The sequence below is a fragment of the Electrophorus electricus genome, chromosome 2 (genome assembly GCF_013358815.1).
Source record: "Electrophorus electricus isolate fEleEle1 chromosome 2, fEleEle1.pri, whole genome shotgun sequence".
Taxonomy (NCBI): domain Eukaryota; kingdom Metazoa; phylum Chordata; class Actinopteri; order Gymnotiformes; family Gymnotidae; genus Electrophorus; species Electrophorus electricus.
Genome location: NC_049536.1, coordinates 2,844,069 through 2,859,087, shown reverse-complemented (window position 1 = coordinate 2,859,087; position 15,019 = coordinate 2,844,069). Strand labels below are relative to the sequence as shown.

At 39.5% G+C, this 15,019-nt stretch overlaps 2 long non-coding RNA genes across 2 annotated transcripts; one reads left to right on the top strand and one right to left on the bottom strand.

Annotated features, from left to right (window-relative positions):
* Positions 1 to 1,946: 1,946 nt before the first annotated feature.
* Positions 1,947 to 2,904, top strand: LOC118240936. Its single transcript, XR_004775718.1, has 2 exons — positions 1,947 to 2,141; positions 2,413 to 2,904. It is a non-coding gene; the product is annotated as an uncharacterized LOC118240936 (long non-coding RNA).
* Positions 2,905 to 6,379: 3,475 nt separating this feature from the next.
* Positions 6,380 to 8,714, bottom strand: LOC118240935. The gene is made up of 3 exons (XR_004775717.1): positions 7,877 to 8,714; positions 6,925 to 7,113; positions 6,380 to 6,421 (listed from the first exon to the last, which is right to left on the bottom strand). It is a non-coding gene; the product is annotated as an uncharacterized LOC118240935 (long non-coding RNA).
* Positions 8,715 to 15,019: the final 6,305 nt, after the last annotated feature.

Below are 15,019 nucleotides of genomic sequence, written 5' to 3'. Positions count from 1 at the left end.
TTCAGTCCTTTAACACACACTGACACACAGCACAATGATGATGTCACTCATTCTACTGCTGGGGACCCTGGGACTCCTCACTCAGGGTGAGACAAACTGAAATAAGTTTAGTGTTCATTTGTACTTGGTTTTGGATGGTCATGTTTATTTGTACTGATTTTTGTCCTTTTTTTCAGAGTTGCAATTTTTTTTATTTGGATTTTATTTTGATTTCAATTATTGATTTGATTTTAATTGTTATTTTGTATGTAATTATTTTTTAGAATCCTTTGGGTATGTAATCCTGACTCAATCTCCAGGATCTCAGTCTTTTCAACCAGGACAAACTGTTGCTATCAGCTGCAGGGCCGGTGGGAGTGTTGGTAGTTACCTCCACTGGTATCTCCACAAACCTGGAGAAGCTCCTAAACTCCTGATATATAAAGCATCAAACCGTCAGTCTGGGATTCCAAATCGTTTCAGTGGTAGTGGATCTGGTACAGACTTTACTCTAAAAATCACTGGAGTCCAGGCTGAAGATGCAGGAGATTACTACTGTCAGCAGAGTAACTACTCACCATTCACACAGTGTTAGAGCACCATACAAAAACCTCCCTCAGCTGTAGAGGAACTGCTCTAACTCAAACACAGACTGATCTGAGATCAGCTGAAGAGCTGTTAAATCTGCACTCAGCTCAACTCATCAACTCCAAAACACTACAGTGCTTAACTGTTTGATATTTTAAATTGTCATCATTGTGTAATAGATACTTACATCACTACATATGTAGCAGGTTAATGTCTTTCCTTTAAACCAACCCCTGATAACGTCCTGCTTCTACACTCAGGTTCTGGACAAAGGCAGTAATATATGAACATCACTGTGGTGTATAAGGACAGGTGATCACTACCTAGTGAACTGGTCTGAGTTACTCCTGATTCTTTTAATCATTTTACTGCGTTTTTTATCCTGGAGATCCTGGAAAAGCTGCTGAGGAAATACTGTGTTAAACTGTCCAGACAGCAACTTCCTTCTTTTTAGAATAAAAAGAGTTATTTTAAAGTCCTGCTAATGGAACATCTGGTGATGATGGGACAGACAGGGTGAAAATCTAGAATAACTGTTGAAGTGTAGCTGAATACACCACCCTGGGAATTTCACTCCAGGGAAAAATTCACAATTTTAACCATTTACACACAAACTAAATAGCTTTGCCATGCTAAGTAGGAATTTTGTATGATTTGATATTTTACTGAAGTTGAAATAAATGAATGAATTTTATTTGGCTCAGCTTAAAAGCCTGCATTAATATATCACAAACAATTAATAAAAACACCTGTATTACAACGTTTTAAACCAGCATTAACTATACAATCATATGTTTTAGTGATCTCCACATTTTGCAATTAAATTAATAATAACTTCACACTTTTATTTATCCAAAATTATTGTCTGCCACAGGAGGAGGAAACTGGCAAACCAGGGTGCAATACCGATACTGACCATGGGGGGGCAGACTAATCATATTCCTGGACCACACAGGCACATATAGAACAGCACACACCCAGAGATCTACAAACAGCACAGAGTGAAGGGATTCCACCATCCAGAATAGATCAGTCAGCTTCCACTGTAATGATGGACAGTAATACAGTAGTGCATTAAATTAATTTATTAAAAAAAGGGAGAAAATAACTTTGTATACCAGATGATACATAGAAAAGGAGGCAAAACACAAACTCCTTAAAGGACAAAAACACTCAATACAGAGAGAGTAAAAGAGCAAACTGCTGGGAACCAAGAACCAGCAGACTCAGTTTAATCAGCTGGACCCCACACACACACACACACACACACACACACACACACAGACACGTGCGCACACACACACACACACACACACACACACACACACACACACACACACACACACACACAAACACATACACACACACACACACACACACACACACACACACACACACACACACACACACACACACACACACACACACACAAGTCCACTACTACTCAAAGAGTTATGAATCAAGTTGAGACTTTGTCATTCCAGCTTCCTCCTATCCAGGACACCAGCAGACAGGAAGTCCTCCTCCTAAAGAGTCCCCACATCTACCAGACCACTGGAGTGCTGTCTGCTCATGTGATTCCACACATCCACTGATATAAATCACCATTACAGAACAGAGAGTGAAGGGCTGCTTCTGAACTGTACTGGATACACCTGCACCTCCACACTGAGGAACACAAGATTATCAAAACATTTACATTTACATTTAACTCATTAAGATGTAAAAGTGGGGACAGGTGCTCACATTAATGCTGTTGACCTGCAAGTGAACAGCATGAGACAGTAGTTACGTCCTGTGTCCCCCGGTGTCATATGTATGTGTGTGGATCTCTGTTCTCTCCAGTTCCAGTTACCCCAGACCCAGTCCAGAGTTCCTCTACAGATCTTCATACTCACTGTCCAGTCCTGAAACAAGGTCCTGCCCCAAGGAGGGATATAAGGAAGTGTATTGGAGGAAGAAGAAATATAAAGATGATATTTTGGACATCTGCTTGTGTCAGTTTTGATATTTGATTTGGTGCTTGGCCTCTTTCCCCCCTTACTCTGATTCTGAGCTTGTTTGATCCCTCTAACTTGGCCACTGTTGTAAATTTGTATATAGTGTGTATGTATTTGTGTGCTCTGGAAAGCAGGGAAGGGCTGCCGTTGAGTTTGGGCCCTGGGTTATTTTCTCTGTGTTATCACTTAGGGAGTTAATGTAGTCTTATCTTAGTATAGGATATTATCAGAGGATGGTTGTGATCCATCAGCCTGTGGGTTATGGTCCCAGCACACTTCCACTGCACCACTCTGCTCTCCTGCTAATAGAGAAATAATAAAATACCTACAAACTCACTGAAATGGACAGAAGTGTTCTAGTATGTGACTGTTCATTCATTCATTCATTCATTCATTCATTCATTCATTCATTCATTCATTTATTCATTCATGTATTTGCTGTCACGGCGTTGAGCAGGATGCACAGATTCCCTTGACGATGTGAAACATTTAATGACATGAAACATAAAGGACACGCGTGGCACTCACACATAATAACACTAATAGACAGGAACACACAAACAACAACGACAACATAAAATGGTACAAACGTTGGGTTATACTAACAGCGGCTACACACTCATTGACACTAACATTACACTAACACTAACAACGACCAACCATGAGGCCCACACTGACACGGCTTTAAATAAACAGACATACACTCAACGTGAACCCCGTACAGGTGCGTGCCATCATGTAGGGGGCGTGACAACAAACGTAATTCCCCCCCAAACCACATGACTCGTGAAGGGGGAGCATTCCGTGACATTTGCTAAATACATTTTTTATTTATTATATAAACTTACTTAGTTGAGAATATAATTTTTATCCAATCTGAATATTGTTTTATTAGTAATTATTTCCTTTGCTTGTGTACATAATGTTCAGACAAAAAATGAAGAACTTAAACTAGTCTCTATTAATGTCAAATACCAGTCATAGTGAAAGAGAGCGAGAGCAGTGGGGTGAAACAGATTTATTTTTACAGCCCTGAGAAACCTACTACTTCCCAGAATAGAACAACGCTTTTTGCAGATGTTCAACTTACATTAGCCCAACCTAGTCAAGCACAACACACCCCAGAACAAAGAATCTTACAGTGCAGATAATGAATATTAAAATGATACAAGAACAGACCAAGTTCAAAATGAAGCTTTATTGCAGTAATAATAAAACTCAATCATCAAAACCAGCCAAATGGTGAATTAAGAAAAAAAGAGCATTCTTCAGACTGTAAACTCCATTGATCAAGGCTGTATAAGCGTGTTACATTACATGACAACTGACTGAGGTCATCATGGAAGATGGTAGAGCTCCTCATGGAAGATGGTAGAGAGTATTTGGTAGTATTTGTTTTCTCTCTCTCACACAAACACTAATTTTTTTTTGGCATGAAGGACGTGTCTGTATCAATAATGCACTGTGTGACTCTGCCTCAAATAATATAAAACATACCAAACATTAAACAGTTCTTTACTGTTACATTTATTATGTTTAGCCTGAAGCTTTATTTTATACAAACAGATACCAGAGGCCTGGAGCATATATTTACTATTATAAAATCCATTGAGAAAATATGCTGACTGTGGGTTTTCAATAAAAAGTATAAATATTTTTTAAATATAAAACATGTACTTTTTTTGCAATACAAAAACAACTTTATTACCTCCTATGAGACCCGTGACAATATTCTTTCGAAATGGCCCAGCTTGTGCTAAACAGTGATATGCAGTTAGCTTCAGACATCAATTTACAAAAATAAATAATAATATTATGGTATATGGAGAGGGCCAAAGATATACACACCATAATGGTCCAAAAATACAATGTTCCAAAAATGCACTTACACGTTACAGTTTCTAGTGAATGAAACTTATTTTGAGTCATTTTATTTCCTGGTTCCTTAACAAACTTTACCAGGAATGGTCAAATGGCAACGTCATCAAAGTTTAGTCTTATAATTCAACACACATTAGCAGTTCTGAAGTCCAGACAATTAGCACTTTAAAGGCATTTATTGTGTGCAGTGTTGGCACAGAATCTTTAATTAAGAGACTATAATGTTGTTTATTCAAATTGTTTTTATTTAATTTTGACCAACAGAAGAACATTTGCATAATAAACACAGACTATCTAAAAGACAGCACATTAATGAGTGACAGGAGAACACTTCAGTACACATGTGGGAGTTTCACGCCTCAGCACACTGCTCTCTACTCAGTGTCTGTGTGACAGGAGACTGGGAGTCCTTGGTGGCCTCACAGGTCACTGTGTTCTTCAGCCACTCCTCCTTCTGGAGGGTCAGGGTGCTGCTCCAGCTGTAGAGGCCGTTCTTCTGCAGAAGCCCGGAGCTCTGGCTCACCCCCGAGCTCCAGCTGCTACCAGCCACCTTCCAGCTCAGCTTCCAGTCTGAGGGGAAGCCCTTGTTGGCCAGACACACGAGTGTGACCTTCTCCTGCTGCAGCTGTACAGTGGAGGGGGGCAGGACCGTGAGGGTGGGCGGGGCGTCACCTAGGAGACACAACACGGTCTACAGCTCAGACAGGCAGGAACCGTTAGCAGGAAAATCAGTTGTGTTTCACTTCCTCTTTTATTATTTATATTAATTTATGTATGTATGTATGTATTACATCAACAACCTTTATTTTCAATGTCATTTTCCATGGACATCAGAACCAAGGATATTTAATTAATGAAACAATCAATATAACTTATAGTCATACATAAATTAAAATGGAACTGTATTTAACAGACAGTGATTGTTCAGTATGCAAGTATTATCGTTAAAGAGCTTTGCATCGACAATCTCCAATCAGAGACAAACACGGCTCGGCTTGAAATACCTTGTTTCAGGTCTCATGGACGACAAGCATCGAGACTATTTTCTGTCCTGGCTCCAAGATGGTGGAATGAACTCCCACTTGCTGTCCAGACAGCAGAGTCCCTTGCAGTCTTCAAATGCAGACTGAAGACCCATCTATTTGCAGAATATTTAAAGGACAACTGACACTGCTCCCTTATTGACTGACTAAATTAATACTTATTGTAGGGTATTGTTTATGTTGTTTAGCAAACTCTAGCACTTATTGTCTATAGCACTTATTGTTGTTTAAGATAGACCTTATGTATTTTGTACTTCTAGGTATGAGCATTCATTCCTGTATTCTACATTATTCTAGTTCATTGGTATGTTTGATTCTAACCTACTGTTCTGTACTAGGACATATTCTATGAGTAAATGACAAAGCACTTTTGTAAGTCGCTCTGGATAAGAGTGTCTGCTAAATGCCATAAATGTAAATGTAAATGTAAATTTATTGTGTGCAATGCTGGCACATAATCTTTAATTAAGAGACTATAATGTTGTTTGTTCAGATTTTTTATTTAATTTTGACCAACAGAAGAACATTTGCATAATAAACACAGACTATCTAAAAGACAGCACATTAATGAGTGACAGGAGAACACTTCAGTACACATGTGGGAGTTTCACGCCTCAGCACACTGCTCTCTACTCAGTGTCTGTGTGACAGGAGACTGGGAGTCCTTGGTGGCCTCACAGGTCACTGTGTTCTTCAGCCACTCCTCCTTCTGGAGGGTCAGGGTGCTGCTCCAGCTGTAGAGGCCGTCCTTCTGCAGAAGCCCAGAGCTCTGGCTCACCCCCGAGCTGGAAGGTGGCTTACCAGCCACCTTCCAGCTCAGCTTCCAGTCTGAGGGGAAGCCCTTGTTGGCCAGACACAGGAGTGTGACCTTCTCCTGCTGCAGCTGTACACTGGAGGGGGGCAGGACCGTGAGGGTGGGCGGGGCGTCACCTAGGAGACACAACATAGTCTACAGCTCAGACAGGCAGGAACCGTTAGCATGAAAATCAGTTGTGTTTCACTTCCTCTTTTTGTGGAACTGAAATCAGAAATATATTATATCATTTTCCATTGGCATTAAAACCCTGGACAGTATATTTAATTTATGAACCATTTAAATCAATATAATGTATAATCATACATAGATTAAAATGGAAGTATATTTAACAGGCGGTGATTGTTCAGTATGCGAGTATGACGGTTAAAGTGCTTTGCATCGACAACCTCCAGTCAGGGACAAACACTTATACTAATGAAAATTAACCCAGTAGGCAGAATAAAGGTTTGATGAGGGATTTTGCTGAAACATTTATTCTTTTACTAAAAACGATAAAAATATGGGTCGATTTATACTAAAGGCTCGCAATAACACTGTAACGGTTAGGATAGATGCGCTAATAAAATAACATTTAATGCGCTTTAATAAAGAGACCCTTATTAAAAACAATACTTACTTAAAACTGTGATTTACTGTGAATAAAAAGTGAAGTTCTTCTTAAGTCCAGTGTCCTCCACACTAACTTCGTTTAAGGTCCGTACATAAACCTGCTCTAAACACACTGCCGTCTCCTCTCTTCACAGCGCCGTAGTTTAGCTTCAGCGTTAGTGAACGATACAACCCCAAAGACGCTTGTTTTTCTTTTCTTTTTTGTAATGAAAGAAGTTATCAAGGATACTGCATATATACAATATACAATTAGAAATAAAGCTAAAAAATAAAGACAAACTAATTTTGAATAAGGACTGAGTTACTTAAATCGAACAGAGTTTTCTGCCGCTAAAAGTGTGCGCATGTGTATGAACCTGTTTCGTAGAACTGAATTCGGTGATCCCTTTAAACTATTTCAGACTCGTATCGTTAATGTTTATGCGTTAGATACATGTAGACGCACTGTAGAATCATAGCAATTAGATTTACAAATGTGTTTTAGGAGATATTTTTCATATTTTTGTACACTACAAACACAGCATTTAATGCAACATCCAAGTCAAGATAATTTATCTAAAGACATACATCACTGTGTTCTAGATGTATAATAGAAGAATTTGAGTATTTGTAACAGCCAAAGTTTCGATCCTTCAGTATGCGAGTATTACGCTATAAGTGAGCTGCACCGATAAATTGCAGTCAGGCACCGATATTTCTGCCTTTTAAAATATACCCAGCATGCAGAAGAAGGCTTGTTGAGAGATATTTCTGAAACATGTATGTTTTTACTACTGAAGAAACTCTTCATCGGTATAAATTAAAAGGTCTATAAGAACATAGCAAGGGTTATGATATAGGAAGATACTTAACAAAGTCACAATTAGTCTATAAAAGGGTAATTAACAAAACCACCGTGCATACTGACGCAACGTTACATAACGTGGATTAATAGTGAAGAAAGCTTGAAGTCTACTTACGTCCAATTGATAGTTTTGTTCCGCCACCGAAAGTCAACCACAGTGTTACAATCTCGTTTACTGTCTGTACAAAAACCTCCTGATCTAAACACTCCGCTCTCTCCACCATTTACCGCGTAATATGTAGCTTCGAAATTAATGCTTTAGAAAACTAATAAAGGACTTATCCAAAAGCCTTTTAGATATTTGAAATAATAAAATAAAATACACACATACATTCTATTATTAGATAAATTACGTCGTAATAGCTGTTGCTCCGTAAATCACAATAAATGCAATCGCAACGTTTTTAAGTCTCCATCATTATCAAACATCAAACATATCGATTATGATTACAGAAAATACCAACTTTTGGATAAGCAGTAAAAGTTACTTACGTCCAATTGAGATTTTTGTTCCGCCACCAAAAGTGTACCACAGTGATACAAACTCGTTCAGTGGTCGGACAAAAACCTCCTACTCTAAAGAAGCCGCTCTCTCTGCGCTTTAGAAAGCCTTTTTCAAAACAGTAATAACGGATAGAATTTATAATTTTTAAAATATGCAGGAAAATATCTAGGCATTAAAAATAAATAAATGTATTTTTTTTTTGTGCAGCCTATATATTTCTCCGTTTGCTCGTTTTTCGAATGTTAAAATTAGCCTTAATTGGTTTTATCAAAATATCTGTACATTAAGATTTTTTAAAAATTATGTAAAATAACCATTCGATAAAATGTTTTGGACGTTTACAAAATCAATGATCAATGCTGAGAAATGTAAGAGGACTAATTAAATACTTCTAGCCGAACAGTCCTGTTTTACTGTGAATTTACTGTGAATTTCTGCTAAATAACCAAATAATGATCCAATAAAATGTTTATTTATTTACTGCCTTGTTTTTGTTTCGCAGCATCTTCAGTACAAACAAATATGAAACCAGACAAAGAATCAACAAAAACAACATTCACAGTGAGTGACACTGTAAACAAACAAACATTAAGAAGCATTGAACAATGTGAGGCTGCCCTCCACTGGTTCTTGACAAAACACTACACTGATCTGAACGTCCAGATTGCGGAGTCATTGTATTAAGAACTTGATCAGGAAAAGTGTCATACATTGAAAATACTCAATTTTTCTTCAAATATAAGTAAATGTAAGAATAATTAAGAAGCTTTAAAATGAATTTTAAAAAATATGCAAAAACAGAGACAATGCCGTGAGACTTCAGACTGTTGTCCATGTACTCAAGCTGATCCAGGATCAGTATATCTGGTTGCAAAGACAGTCCAGTTACCCCACATAAAACCAGTGAAGTCCCTGGGAAACAGGAGTGTTTTTACTGTCATAAAGAAGGGCACTTGATAGCTGCATGTCCAGCTTTGATGCGTAACATATGAAATGTAAGTGTGGTCAGTCCATTTTTGTTTATTGTGTGTTTGTTGCCATTTAATTCCAATTCATCATTTAATCATTTCTGTCATTGATCCTACCTAGACTGGGTCATAACATCTGTTTCAGCAACATGGAACTCAAGGTGCTTCAGAACCCTGGACACTCCCGAGAGACACTCCCGAACTCACCCAATCCACTGATCTCCAATCAGCCCAGAGGCAGATGAAGAGCCAGCTGTGCTGAGGGAGGAACTGCAGTTGTCTCACACATTGCTCATCTTTTTCTCAGATCCAGAGAGCCAGTGATCCCCAAATGTGCAGAGAACTGAATGAAGACCCAGATTTACAAAACACATCAGACTCTTACCCAAATGTGACCAATTATATAGTGTTTTCCTGATATATTCTTCTGTGTTTACTATTTGTTCTACAATGTATTGCACAGAAATAGCACAGGTCACATTGCACAACAATGAAACCAACAAGTAGAAACAATAAATACCTCATTACAAAAGACTGATCATGTAACTAAAACAGAGGTAAGCTTCTCTGTGTTTAGTTTTGAGTGAGCAATGGCAACTACATATTTATTTTGTTAATTGAAAATCAGCCTGTGATACACAGTGTCGATAACACGGGGAAAAGTCTTGGGGGCTGTGTAGGGGTCAGGCAGGAGACGAAGTCTGAAATACAGACGGGAGTCGAAAACCAGAAAGACAAAACCATAACTGAAGCACTTGGTACGTAACATAAGGTTGGCAATACTTCACGACGTGAGTGTGAAGGAGGGGAGCTTAAGTAAGGGAGCAGTGATGAGGGAAACAATGATCAGGTGTGTGCTAGTATTCTGGTGAACCAGATTGGAAGTGTGTGTGAAAAGAGGTAGATGTGGCAGTGCGGGGTTTAGCATGATTCCTGGCATTTGTAACACATTTGCACATTTGAAAATCCTACAAACATAGCTAAACTTAGCTTTTAAGGTTTATTGTTGTTGTCATCTTTATGGGGGTGTCTCGGGTAATTTCTTATTAAAAGTCGTGACAAAGGTCAATTCATTAGGTCACTAAATTAATTAATTACATGTTCAGTGGAATATAGCCAAATTCCCATTTAAATATGTGTTTGTGTGTGTGTGTGTGTTTGCATGTACTACAACTTATTGTTGACAGTTCGGAGACCAAACAAAAGCTGTAGATTTACGCAGAAGTTTGTAATACCTGACTGGATTCACATATTAGCCAGATTTAGGGTTAAGGTGGATTCTTGGCACCGGAGAAATACTTCATGGAAGGTGTGTATATGGTTTTCCCATGTATTAGAATCCACGATAACATTGTCTAAATAGGCATCACACCCTTTGATGCCAGCTATTGCAATGTTCATTAGACGTATTGAGTGTTACCCACATGATCCACACAGTCCTCTATCCTGGAAAGGGAATGGAATCGAACTTCGTGAATGAATAAATTTTTCTATAATTGGTACAAAAGCGAAAGGTGCCATTGGGTTTAGGTACCAACAAAGAAAGTGAACATCAAGGGCTAGAGCTAGGAGAAGCAAGACTATTTTTAATGGATGTTCTTTTGCGGGCCCCTCCTTTGAGTCTTGGTTCTTCTCAAGGTTTCTTCCTCATGCTCTAGGGAGTTTTTCCTTGCCACTGTTGCCCTTGGCTTGCTCACTGGGGGCTTGGACTTGAACATTTGTAAAGCTGCTTTGTGACAACTCCTGCTGTAAAAAGCGTTATATAAATAATTTTTGATTGATTGATTGATTGTGTGAGACATAACTTTTGAGCGTGTGTATGTGACAGACACTTTTTCTTATGATCAGGTGTCTGTATCACATAATCCATATCACTTAATCATGATTTAACCATATATGGACCAGTGAATTTGGTGTGAAGGGCAGAACCTGGCAAAAAACACTTTGTCTCCTTTGCACCAGTATCCCTCAGAATGCGAACAGGGTATTGGTTCACATCCGAGAGCAACACTGACACTGTCCCATCTAATATAAAAGCTTTAAATGAAGTGTTCACCAGATCTAATACAGATGAGGAATCATAAAGCAACTGAGATGATGGAACATGAACCACCCCCATGGCTTTGGGTGAAGATTGAGCCTTTTTCTGGTTCTGAGATGTATAACAATCTTTTCTGGGACACAGTTTTTAAATTCTTCTAAAAGAACAAGTTCTTTAAACAGTTCCAGAGTGAGTTACAATGCATGCAGGGCACCACTGTGTGGTCATAATAGTGTCATAATCTAAACTTTGCTCTGATGAAAGAGGAGAACACCTCCTGAGCTCTTCCCACAAGCATACAGTACAACATTAACGGCAAAACATGCTTTGGTCACTGTAGTGTGGTCACAATATGTTCAGACACAGGGAAATACGTGTCGACCTCATTCTCACGAAAATAGGGCACCAATGCCAGGTTTTTACTGACATCAAAGCCAGTACAAGGCAATGGAGTTGAAAGTGCAATTGGGGGTGTGACAGACTGTGTAGCTCTTTGAGGAGTAGGGACAGGGGTAAGGGTATACACCTTGTAAGGAGTGGGCACCAGATGAGAGTCAACAGGAGGAGCATGAACAGAACGGGCTTGTCTCAGCTCTAGTTTTAGCTCCCTCACTCTGAAGTCTCGATGCGTTTTGAGTTCAAGAGCGTGATCCTTTTGTCTGCTCAGTTCCAGTTCCAGCTCTTTCATATGTAGAGCCAGCATTGGATTCATATGAGGCAGAGAGGGAGTAATGGCATCTATGCACAATGAACCTTTGAGTTCAGTCTCAGCCTCTGCTGGGACCGTAAGAACAATGCCTGGCATACCGTCAGCCTCTGGTAGAATCTGCTGTCGCACAAGCTCATCATACAGTGTGGCCTTGTTTATTCGCCTGGCCCAATATGAGGCACCACCACATCAAAGAAATCTGCTATCAACAACAAATCATCCGACGTTGCATCGAACTGTTCCAGTGTGGGAAAGAACATAAACTGTTCCAAATCAAACCCAGAAGCCATGATAAATGACAACCAGCAAAACCTGCAGAAACCAGTAACCAACCACAGCAAACCAGACCAACACTCCCACACACAAAAGAAAAGCCAAAACCAGCAGCCAAGTACACATAACCACCCAAAATAAGCAAAGGACGATCCCCCAATTCTGTTACAGCCCGATCTAGAATCCAGACCATAACATGGAAAGGCAAGATGGGGAAAAGGATATAACAAAGAAAATAACAGATCTAAATGAACAACAATAACCTGCCCTAACTCCCAGAACCAAAACAGAAAAGAAAGCTCAAAATAAACTGCATCATCTCCTTACTTCCCAAACTATGACCAAACATATAATGACAGAATAATTAAATAAGTATAACACACTTTATACACAATTTACATCAGCAACCAATTTCCATACAGGGCATAAATGACAATCATGAACAGGGTTACACAGCCAAGGTCAGAATACTGGAGGTCTGGTCCAGAAACACGAGTTATAAAATGAAACACACACTCTCAAGCATTACAGACGTAACAGAACCAAACAAACTCTCGCATACTCACAGCCACAAAAACATATTCACAAAGGCACAATTCAGTCAATTCAACGAAGTAGCAGTAGTGCAAAGTAAGAGCCAGTTCCGTTCCTCCATCTTCTCGCTCAGATGGGACGTATATAGTGGTGTGAGGTGGGACAACCAATCAGGACAAAGGGCACTGCGATCACAGAGGACCGTCAGCACCTGCCGCGGCACATGGATGGAGACGTGGACGATGAGACACCACCTGAAACAGAGGACGTAACAAAAAAAACACAAGGATCCCGCAATTGCAAGGGATCCATCCATTGCATGAATAGACAGAATAGACAGAAACTGTTCACTGTTCCATGGGCATGTGATGGAGCTGAGATTTTTGTCTATGACTGAGGAGGACCACCAGAAAGCCCTCAGTGCGGCCTTGCAGGGAGATGACTGAGAGGCCAAGCAGCCATTTCTGTTTTAATACAGAGAGTATATGGTGCTGGTCTTGATGAGCAGAAGCTCCAGGTCATCACCTTGCTCACTGGTACACAGTGCCCTTCTGCCCATAGGGTCTGAGGCAAAGACACTGGGCTTCAGTGCCCCTTACCACACACTGTCTGAGCTTTGGTTTCAAACTGTCCTCTGCTGATAAACAATTGAAGAACTAATATTAATCAACATAATACATTTTTTTTTTTACTTAAGGATTTGTTGTTTCCATGCGATTTTGAGTAGACATTTTGTTGGTGTGGTCAATGTATCAATATTATTATGGGAAATATTGAGGGTAACTATTTGAATACATTGGGTCCACTTGAAATTTAGTGGAAGTGAAAAAAATACTTAAATATAAAAGAGTGGTCACATCCTGCAAAGCTGTGTAGGAAGAACACTGAGAGCCATATGTGAAGATGTAGTCTACATTGAAACATTTAGCTGACACTTTTATCCAAGGCAACTTACAATTATGAGTGAGCACAACTCAAGCAAATGAGGGTTAAGGGCCTTCCACACGGGCCCAACAGTGGCAACCTGGCAGTGGTGGGGCTTGAACTGGCATCCTTCCAATTACAAGCCCAATACCTTAATCACTGAGCTAGCACTGCCCACATTTAGAGATCACTGGCTCTCTGTCTTTGAGAAGAAGATGAGCAATGTGTGAGACAACAGCAGTTCCTCCCTCAGCACAGCTGGCTCTTCATCTGGTTCTGGGCTGATTGGAGATCAGTGGATTGGGTGAGTCAAGTACCTTAATCACTGAGCTACCACTGCCCTAACATCGAATAAGAAAGAAGTTGACTTAAAGTGTTTGTGTGATTTAGATTTGTTAAATACTGTCTTTATTCTTCTGAACGATCACCTTACTTTGTTTCAATCAAAATAGTTATTTTAGTTTAATAAAACCAGTTAAATTACTAGCCACCACATAAAGATTTTTTAGGCTGAAAATCTTTACATTGCGCACTTAATTTGTGTATGTTTTCTCCTAATGAATATATACTTCACAGTATGTAAATATTCAATATTATTAAGTTTACTTTATATTAAGTAGAGCTAGGGTATTTCTGTTACTTGGAAAAACTACTGACTTTATGTGACCATTAAACATTCAACAATTTATCTGAGATGACTATGGACAAAACATTTTACTCACGAAATCCAGCAAGCTTTTCCAAGTCTTTTCCTAAGCCACTGATTTCCAGTTCTGGTCCTGTAACACACCATGGGCCAGAACACACAATGCCCTGCACATTTAAGCCTTTTCCCCAGTTCTATCTCACCTGTTCTAACTGATTTGTGGAAATTAAAATATGCAGGTGTAAGGTGGTCTCAAATCCAAGTCAGCTTGGTGATACCAACATCCTACTGGGTGAGCAACCACACCCTAACAATGGTGGGCCTGTGTACCGAACAGTTAGAGCTTGGGTCAGGTAAAACAAAAGGAAAAACTAAACAGCACGCAGAGCGTGGGGAAAAAGGGAGAACAAAGGACAGCAGCCCCGATGCACTGGGGAAAACTCAAACTAAAACTTCCCAAACAAAACCAGAAAATGGGGAGGAACTTGAATGGCTAAGGGAAGCCTCTGGAGAGAGAGAGACTCAAGAGGGAAAACTGGAGAGAGGAGGGGACCTGTGAAAACACAGACACCCTCGTAGCACAGAAGTAACTTAAGTTACCAGCTAGGAGCTTTGCTCAGAACTTTGTCAAATACCCAGCACTGAGTGACTGGTTCAC